This window comes from Drosophila suzukii, unplaced genomic scaffold (genome assembly GCF_043229965.1).
Source record: "Drosophila suzukii unplaced genomic scaffold, CBGP_Dsuzu_IsoJpt1.0 scf_13, whole genome shotgun sequence".
Lineage (NCBI taxonomy): Eukaryota > Metazoa > Arthropoda > Insecta > Diptera > Drosophilidae > Drosophila > Drosophila suzukii.
The window spans coordinates 363,155-372,846 of record NW_027255900.1 but is presented as its reverse complement, the minus strand read 5'-3'; positions in this window follow the sequence as shown (position 1 = coordinate 372,846).

The following is a 9,692-nucleotide window of genomic DNA, read 5'->3' as shown; positions in this document are numbered from 1 at the left end:
AAGCAGATTGGGCGCGCCCCGAAACGATTTCTGCAGAAGCTGCAGGGACGAGGAGGAAGAGGAAACGGTGGAACACCTGTTCTGTTCCTGCCCGGCCCTGAGCAGATCTAGACTGTACCACTTAGGGAATCCCTTCATGAGCAGTCTATCTGAACTGGCGAACATAATAAGCCTAAAACGAATAATAAAATTCATTAAAGCAACCGGATGGGAATTATGCTAAGCCAGCTGCAATAAAGGCAGCAGATTTTTAAGAAAGGGGATACAGATCCACGCGGTACCTCAATGGACCTTTTAAGGACTAAGTGTGTCAATGATTTGGCTCTAACCTAACCTAACCTAGTTCGGATATTTGTAGAGCATTGCTCCTTATTGTTTTGTTTGTTTCCTTGGTAACTACGCTGTCCTTTCCGTATGTCATTATGGTTTTGTTTAATAATAAAGTCTTTTTTTTATTGACTTCATTATATTATTCAGTAACTGTCATTCGTCCCTGCCTGAGGATACTTCTGACTCGAGAATATGTATTGGTCTTTTTTAGCTATACATAAAGTCCATTCTAGATAAGATTGCTCGAAAGTTTAAAACAGTGCCATGATTGGTAAAAACATCATGGGCAGCTCCCATAATTTTATTTCGTAAAATTGTTAAGGCGATAAAATATTGTTCACTTTGAATTTTATAAAGACTCATTAAAGTTTCTGCGGCTTCCCTCCAACCTACATATTGGGTTGGTTCCCCGGTGAATTTTGGTAAAGATTTTACCACTTCAAGTGTTGTATCGCATTTTATAGTTGGGTCGATTGTTTGTATTCGCATTAGCATCTGTGGCTAACTTTCCTTCTAAACCTTCTATTTTCCTGCTCACTTGAACATTTGTCAATCTATTTATTAATTCCACTGTTAAGCCGCCGGCTGTGGCTATACTATTAAATCGCGAATCTATCTTACTTTTTATCAAGTTTTAAATCTTATTTTATTTTTTCAAATTCCCTGATCTTAAATTATAATGAAATAAATAATAAATAAATAATTAAATTCAATTATAATTATTAAATAATTAAAATTATAAATTAATTTCTTATGAGATTGTCAAGATGGGGTCTTCCTACCTGGATTCAGTAAAGATTAATGGCGATAGAATGCCCTTCCTTCCTTCTTCAGTTTTTCTTGTTTCAGCGAGTTGTGTTTTATTATACCCTTGCAGAGGGTATATTTATTTCAGTCAGAAGTTTGCAACGCAGTGAATGAGACGTTTCCGACCCCATGAAGTATATATATTCTTGATCAGCATGACTAGACGAGTCGATCTAGCCAAGTACGTCTGTCCGACCGTTTGTACGCAAACTAGTCCCTCAGTTGTAAAGCTATCGGGTTGAAACTTTCCCAAAAGTCTTATATCTTTTACAGGTAGTATACGTCAGAACCAGCCGGATCGGACAACTATATCTTAAAGCACCCATAGGAATAATCGGAAAAAAATTATAATATATCTTTGATGTTTTTTTTACCATATAACCTCCTTAGCTTGGAAATAACATTTTTTAATTAGTTCTGAATTTCGAATTAAATTTTATCAAAATCGGACGACTATATCATATAGCTGCAATAGGAACGATCGGAACATTTTTTTAATTAGTTCTGAATTTCGAATTTAATTTTATCAAAATCAAAATTTTGTAATCGGACGACTATATCAAATAGCTGCCATAGGAACGGTCGGAAAATTGGTGGGAAAATTATATGAAACAAATTATAGCTTCGGTGCGGTGAGAATATCAATTTATATTTTTAAATTTAATAATTATAACTGCAAGGGTATACAAATTTCGGCTTGACGAAGTTAACTTCCGTTCTTGTTTTGTTGTTGTTTTTGTAAGTTCTTGTTTGTTAAAATCTTTTAGTTTAATGCGTTTCTAGTTTTAAATAATTTTTTTGCCTTATTTTAAATTTTTTTTTATTTTGTGCGTTGTTTTACTTTTTTTGTGTGCAGAGCAGCGTTCACTGCTTAGGTATAGATGTAGCGGCGGAGGGGAGGTCTTATGTTCACTTAATGACAGAGCGGTCGCGCATGTAAAATATGCAGACTCAGCTCTGTCCAGTCCCAGTGCACTAAACGGCGATAATATTACCGGGCACTTGAAGAACTGTCTGGGACTTGTACTTGTGGCTTACTTATTGTGGCCAAGTGCTACAATGTATAGTAATAATATTAATTCGAAACACTGAGTACAGTATAAATAAAAGTTTTTAGTTCATCTCTATGTACTGTTTGCTTCTTATTTTTATTGTTTGAAATTATTTTATTTTCGTTCTCTACTAAACTTTCTACCCTATATTGTCCAGTATATTTAGAATCTAGCTTATGTCCTGTTTCATTTTTCAATAAAACTTTATCTCCTATAGACATATCTATGTCATTAGCCGTAAAGTAAAAAAATTCTTTGTTTTCCTCCTATTTGCCTGTATCATAATTCTAGCTCTTTTATGTACTATTTCTAATCTTTATTTAGTCTCTCTAGCGTAATCATCTATGTTATATATAGGCTCTATGTTTTTTATGGTATTAAATAGTTTTGGCTAATTCACTGTTTTGCCAAAAACTAACTTATATGGACAGTAATCATGTGGCATTGAGGGTGTAGTGTTGAAGCAGTATACAAAATATTTTAACCATACGTCCCAATCATTTTTATCAATCGATATGTATGAGCGTATGTATTCGTTAAATGTTCTGTGACTTCTTTCTACTGTTCCAACTGTCTGGTGGTGGTGTGCTGTAGATGTTATATTTTTAATTTTTAAATATTTGCACAAGTCGTTTATGAATGAATTTTTATATGCGGTTCCCATGTCCGAAATAAACGTCTTCATATATTCTTGATTAGGATCACTAGCCGAGTCGATCTAGCCATGTCCGTCTGTCTGTCCGGATAAACGCTGAGATCTCGGAAACTATAAGAGCTAGGCTATTGAGATTTGGCGTGCAGATTCCTGAGCTTTTTACGCAGCGCAAGTTTGTTTCAGCAGAGTGCCACGCCCACTCTAACGCCCACAAACCGCCCAAAACTGTGGCTCCTACAGTTTTGCCGCTAGAACAAAAACTTTAACTGAAATGTATTGTTATCATCAATACCAATCTATTGACCTAAAAAAAAGTTTGCCACGCCCACTTTAACGCCCACAAACCGCCCAAACCTGTGACGCCCACAATTTTCATGCTAAATAAAAAATGTAAATGAAATATATTGGTCTCGTCAATACCTATCGATTGACCAAAAAAAAGTTTGCCACGCCCACCCTAACGCCCACAACGCTTAAATCTGTCTACCGCCGGTAGGGGGCGCATTTTAATCTCGCTTTGCTGCTTGCATATCTCCATTCTTCGAGGTACTCGACTATAGCGTTATTCCTTGTTTTTTTTTAAATCCCCTTTTCTTCAGACCCTCTATTGCATCAGCTGGGCGTCGCCGGGGTTGGCACGCTGATGCTCCATCGACGGCGTAGGGGTAGGCCTCTGGGCTCAGGCGGTACAGGTGCCGGTCGTCGCACAGGTTTTTTCTTTCGGTTTTTCTCCGCAGGTCACTTCGCAGTGGGGACTTTCCAGCGGTCCAGGGCAGTCCTTTGGGCACGTTTTCTCTCTTTTGGGGAGAGGCTTCGGTAAAGGAGGTGTTATTTTTGTATTTATAACTTTTATGGCTGAGTGAGCTGGAGTTAGTGCCTTTTTTTGCTCGATACTTGATTTTAAAAAGTCAAGTTCATGTAGTTTTTGGGCAGTTGCCCAGGGGGTGATGGTTATCTCTAAAAAAAATAGCCACTTTACGTGCGCTATTCTTTTGTTTATTTTTTTTTGTGTTAGTGGTGGTTTAAAGCATCGAAAGCCAACTCGGAGCTGAGCTAGCTTGCCGAAGTCTGGGACTCTAAACCAGTAAAAACTCCACCCCCTCCCCGCTTCCCCGGCGGTACTGCCGTTAGGTATTATTTCGCCAGGGAAAATTGCTCTTAGGGCTCTCTAGGATTCTATCCTATTTCGCAGTCTTTCTGCGATGCGCAGTTTTTTGAGTACTATTGTGGCCATTTTGCACACCGCAGACCAATTTACTTCTGATTCAAGCATAATGTCCACCAGGTTACAAGCGGCTGGCGTCCTTCCAACCCTTATGCTCAGATCTCTTCGTTCATTTTCAAATCTGGGACAGACAAAAAACACATGTTCTGCGTCTTCATTATCCGACTCGCAGAGTGGGCAGTGCGGATAACGTTCATGCTTAAACCTATTCAGATAGTATTTAAAGCATCCATGTCCCGTCAACAGTTGCGTTAAGTAGAAGTCCACATGTCCATGCTTACGTCCCAGCCATCTCTGCAGTTCTGGGATAAGCTTATACGTCCATCGTCCTTTGCTACTATTTACCCACCTCTCTTGCCACTTAGCAATGGTGAGTTCTGTGCACCTTTTCCGTAGGGATTCTGCAGTGGCGACCCCTGTGCTGCCTGCGCGGATGTTAGCTGATTCCACAGCCAGCAGATCAATCGGTATGCCTCCCGATATTACCAGTGCCGCGTCATGGGATACCGTGCGGAACGCACTGCATACCCTTAGGGCACACAATCTCTGCACGGAGTCGCCGTCTTGCATATAACTTCAATTTTTTGTGGCTCGAGCCCATATGGGAGCAGCGTACAACAGCGTCGATGTGACAACACTAACCAGTAATCTACGTCCTGGTTGCCTTGGTCCCCGAGTGATCGCCATAATTCGCGAGATCGCGGCCGCGGTCCTACTTGCCTTGCCACTAGCGTACGCTAGATGTTCTTTGAAAGAAAGCCGAGCGCTTGCTCGCTTCCCCGCTTCGTTGCAGATTCTTTCCGCATCTGGTAGTTTCTTTGCCGTAACGACTATGGCCACGTCATCCGCGAATCCAATAAGTCGTGCCCCTTCGGGCATCGTGATCCTAAGTATCCCATCGTACATGACATTCCATAACAAAGGGCCTAGGACTGATCCTTGGGGAACTTCCCCGGTGACCCTGTGGGTCGATTGCCCGGAATCAGTTTCATACAGGAGCAGGCGGCCTTCAAAGTAGCTCGCTATTATTCTCTTTATATGTTCTTTCGAGAATTTTACCCACCGTGTCCAGCATGCAGAGTGGCCTATACGGAGAAGGCTCCTCCGCGGGTTTTTCCCCCTTTGGTATGAGTATCAGCCGCTATGTTTTCCAGCGGCTGGGGAACACACCTTCCGTTAGGCATGCATTATACATGTCAACGTACTCTTTAGTATTTGCTTTTATGGCAATTTTGAGGACTTTATTCGGGATTCCATCTGGTCCCGGTGCCTTGTCGTCCAGTATTGTCTTCAATACCTGGAGGACTTCTTCGGCACTTGTGAGCTTTATGCTCGCCCTGTTCACGATCAGTGAGGTTCGCGCCATACCGTCTTGCTCTGGGAATAGTGTTTCCACTATCCTTCGGTGATGGCCGACTAAATACCCGCATGGGTTGGAGTCTATTTCTTCGCATATATTGTTAAAGCAGCTGCGTTTGCTCTCTTTTATAGTTTTTTCCAGGGCTCGTCTTTTTTCCTTGAAATATATTTGAAGTGCCTCAAATTCGGGCCTTCCTCTTGAGCGTTGGTATACGCGTCTTGCCCTGTGGCAGTCTTTCCTGGCTTCCGCAATGGATTGGTTCCACCAGTATGCAGGTCTTCTTCTTGATGGGGTTTTCCTCCTTTGGTATATTCTGCGATGTGGTTTGCCCTTTCTTCAGCTGAGCCGCTTGTGGAGAGGTCCTCTAACAACATCTGTACCATCTCCACGTCTAGCGTTTCTATTTTGTAACCTGGCACGGTCTTAGGAACTCGTGGTGGGCCACTTCTAGAATTTATCGTGCAGACTATTGCTGCATGGTCACTACCCGTGTAGGTGTCACTAACCTCCCAGCTGGTGCCCGAGGCTAATCCAGCGTTCACAAATATGAGGTCAATGATAGAACTGGTGCCGGCTCTTGAAAAAGTCGGTTTTGTTCCAGAGTTCAGCAGCACTAGGTCAAGTGCGGCGAAGCTCTCAAGTAGCGCCTTTCCCCTCGCGTTGGTTCGGGGGGAGCCCCACTCCGTAGCCCAGGCATTAAAGTCCCCGGCAATTACGGCGGGGCGATTTTCCCGGGCATCTTCTGCAATCTCTTCGAGCGCAGATATTGCCTGGGGAAGGCTAAGGCTTGGCGGCAGGTAACAGCTATAGAAAGCTATACCATTCACTTGGGCCCTAGCGAAGCAATTTCCGCATTTTTTCTTGCTAATCTGTCGCTTTGGATTACCGCAGCTCCATATTGCCGATTTTTTGCTATTATTTGTTACCCATTCTCCGGAATTTTTATTCCTGTATTGCGAAGCAATTTCCGCATTTTTTCTTGCTAATCTGTCGCCTTGGATTAACGCAGCTCCATATGCCGATTTTATGCTATTATTTGTTACCCATTCTTTTATTCATGTATTGATCGCTTATGAGTGCCATGTCTACGTTTTTCTCGCTGACATTTTGCTCCAGCAACGATTGGGCAACCTCGCAATGGTTTAGGTTAATCTGAAGGAACTCATTTACCCCTAAGCCCTTGCATAGCCCTCCTGAAGTACGGGCATTTCCCACTCATTGTTGGGTGATCGCAATCTTTCTCCTTCTTGCGTTTGCATAGCATGCAGCAGGCCTTTGCTTTGCAGCCCCTGGCTTGGTGCTCCTTTGCGCCACAGTTGTAGCAGCATTTTGAGCAGTCCTCCTGGACCCTGCAATTCCCTGCTATATGGTTAAACTCCATACATTTAAAACACCTTTTAGGTGTTAGCTATGGGCGGACTCTACACCAGGTCCATCCCAGCCTAATTTTGCCCTTCTCCAAGAGTCGCCTTCCTATGTCAGGCATAACTCTTAGTGTGGCGGTTTGGGTGCCTCCGTATGCCACCCTTAGGTTTACCACCGCGGATTCTGGCAGTTCCACATCGAACTTTGACTGAACCGCACGTAAGATGTCCGCTTTGTCGGTGGTCTCATCGATGTCTTTTACCTCGATCAGCATTGTCTCAGTCAGCGCTTTGACGTCGACATTGTTGCCCAGGACAGCCTTTATTGTGGTCTGAAGCTCTACGGTTTTAGGGTCAGAGACCTTGTTTAGAATAACTAGGAGTTCCCCCTTTGCTGTTCGCCTAACGGCCTGCACTGCTTGTCCTAGCTCCTTAAGCTGTGGTTCAGCCTTAACCTTTTTAAGGATGTCGGCATAGGACCTTCCAGCGGAGGCTGCGATGACTATCGCGACGTTCCGTGGCGGTCGCACCTTGGGCTTCTTAGCCTTCTGCTTCAACTGAGTCCACTCCTCTGGCTTCTTCCCAGGTTTTTGGGGCTTGCTGGTGCTCACTGTCCCAGCATGTTTCCCTTTACTTGCACCTTGACTGGCCTCACTTGCCGGTGCCTTATGCATCGCCTTTTTCGCTGGTACCGCTAACGTCATCCCAGTTTCTTGACCCCTGGGTCGCTTGCTGGTGCCGCTCGTGAGCACTTCTGCGCAGGTTTTGTAGCTATCTCCTTAGCTTTTTCTTGTTCTTCGACTATGCATTGCACAGCCGACAGGACTTCCCTCTGGAGATAGTCAATTTCGTCGACTATGTCCCTCATGGGGTTTGTTATGGAACGCTTTCCTTCCATTAGCTTCTTCAGCACCCTGCACTGTCCAGTCCCAGCCCAGTCCCAGTGCACTAAACGGCGATCATATTACCGGGCACTTGAAGAACTGTTTGGGACTTGTATGTATATGTAATAATATTAATGCGAAACACTGGGTACAGTGTGGATTCAATATGTGAACATACTACACCACCTTTATTTTAAATTCACCTTTAAATGGATTATTTCACTTATTAATTTCATTTTAATTGATGTTAACGATCACTGACACTTTGTTGTGTCGTTTGGAGGATTTTTTAATTTCTCCACTAGAAATGTTGAGTTGTTGTCCTCCGTTTATATTTAGCTTTATACAAGACACTTTTAAGACTTGTGAACCGATGGCGTTCTCGGACAAAATAGGACTCACTTCTTAATTCTACAAAATTATCCAAGGAACCTCGGCCAGAAGCTTTTCTTTCTTAGTCTTCCTGATCTTTAATTTTAGCTTAAAATAAAAGCTTATGCTGAAACTGTCGCATCTCGTTGTGAAATTAAATTATGCTGACCGATGCAATTTGATTAAAAATCGGAACGCAATATGATCTGAACTTAGAACGCAGTACCGAAAGAGTTTAACTTTACTTTAAGATTGGTTTATTTATCTTAGTAGGACGGTTAAGCGCGGCCCTCGTAGTTAACGGAAAAGGCAAAGGCAGAACCTTAAGCAAAGGCAATGGCCATGTCGCTGAAGGCAAGGGCAACATAGCTGAGATTGAATTCAAAAATTTGTTTATAAATTCCATAAGTGGAACCGTTTTACGGGTTGGATAACTTGCATCGTAACTGAATCTGTGAGAGCAAGACCTCCACCTTTCGAAAATTAGTCCTTCAGTCGAACGTTACACGTTACAGCTATAATTAATTATTATTAATATCTAAGATGGCGCACAACGTGGGGCCTTAGTGACTTTACTCATTAAGACTCATGGATAAACCAATTCGACTCTTGTTCGATACCGAAATAAAGTAAATTATCGGCTCCTTCCCTTAAGCTAGGTCATTGCGCCTTTCTATATCTTTTCTCATTTCTAAGGATGGTAACAAGTAAAATACCCTTCGATTCGTGTGACATCAAGCAACCAGTTCAGCAAACAAATTACATTTTTTCTCTTATTGCAATATTACGATCGTTTCATTTTTCCTCATTGTCAATTTTATTACTGCGGTTGGTTAACTATGGTCGGATTATTTGTTGGATACATTTTTTCCAGACCGATCTCCGAAAAGGGACGCTGAGAACAGCTCAAATTCACTCTGTCCTATATGCAAAGGCGAGATTAGCGGTGTCGATGCTTATAGAACATCGGGTCAACTTGAGTTCCATAAGAGATGCATAGAGGGTCACTGGAAGAAAAATATACAGCGTCCGGTTTGCAAAAGATCCTGTTGGCCCACAGTCCCAAAGGCCTCCGATAATGCGGAGCGGCAAACGCGTTATCAATCAAGGAACCGTCCACTAGTCGAGAATATTGAAAGAGATGTTACGGACAACACAGCTTCTACGTCAGGACTTATTGCAAGTTATTAACGCTAATGTCATCGCCTTATTGGCAATGGAACGCAGCGACTCTATCAGAAAGAATGGCGGAATTAATCCAAAGCGAGAGCAACTCAAAGCCCTATGGACAATAATAGCCAGGGTGAGCAGTCTTCTCAACAGACTATAAGAAATGTTCATAATAGGGCTAACGCGAGTAGAGGAACTGATGGTAATGTAGGGGAAGTCAGAATGACTTCGGTTTCAATTGCTTCTCATCAAAGTTTCACGTCCGATTTATTGAGCCGTCCTGATACAGTGGTCCATATTCTGAATGGATGGAAGATAAAATATTCCGGAGCATGGAGTGCTAGTGGATAATTTTATTTACCGAGTTGAAGCACTGACTAGGAAAACTTTAGGAAATAATTTTCCGTGCTCTGTAAGAACGCGTCTGTTCTGTTTGAAGGAGTTGAATAACTCCCCACAAATATAAGATGCAG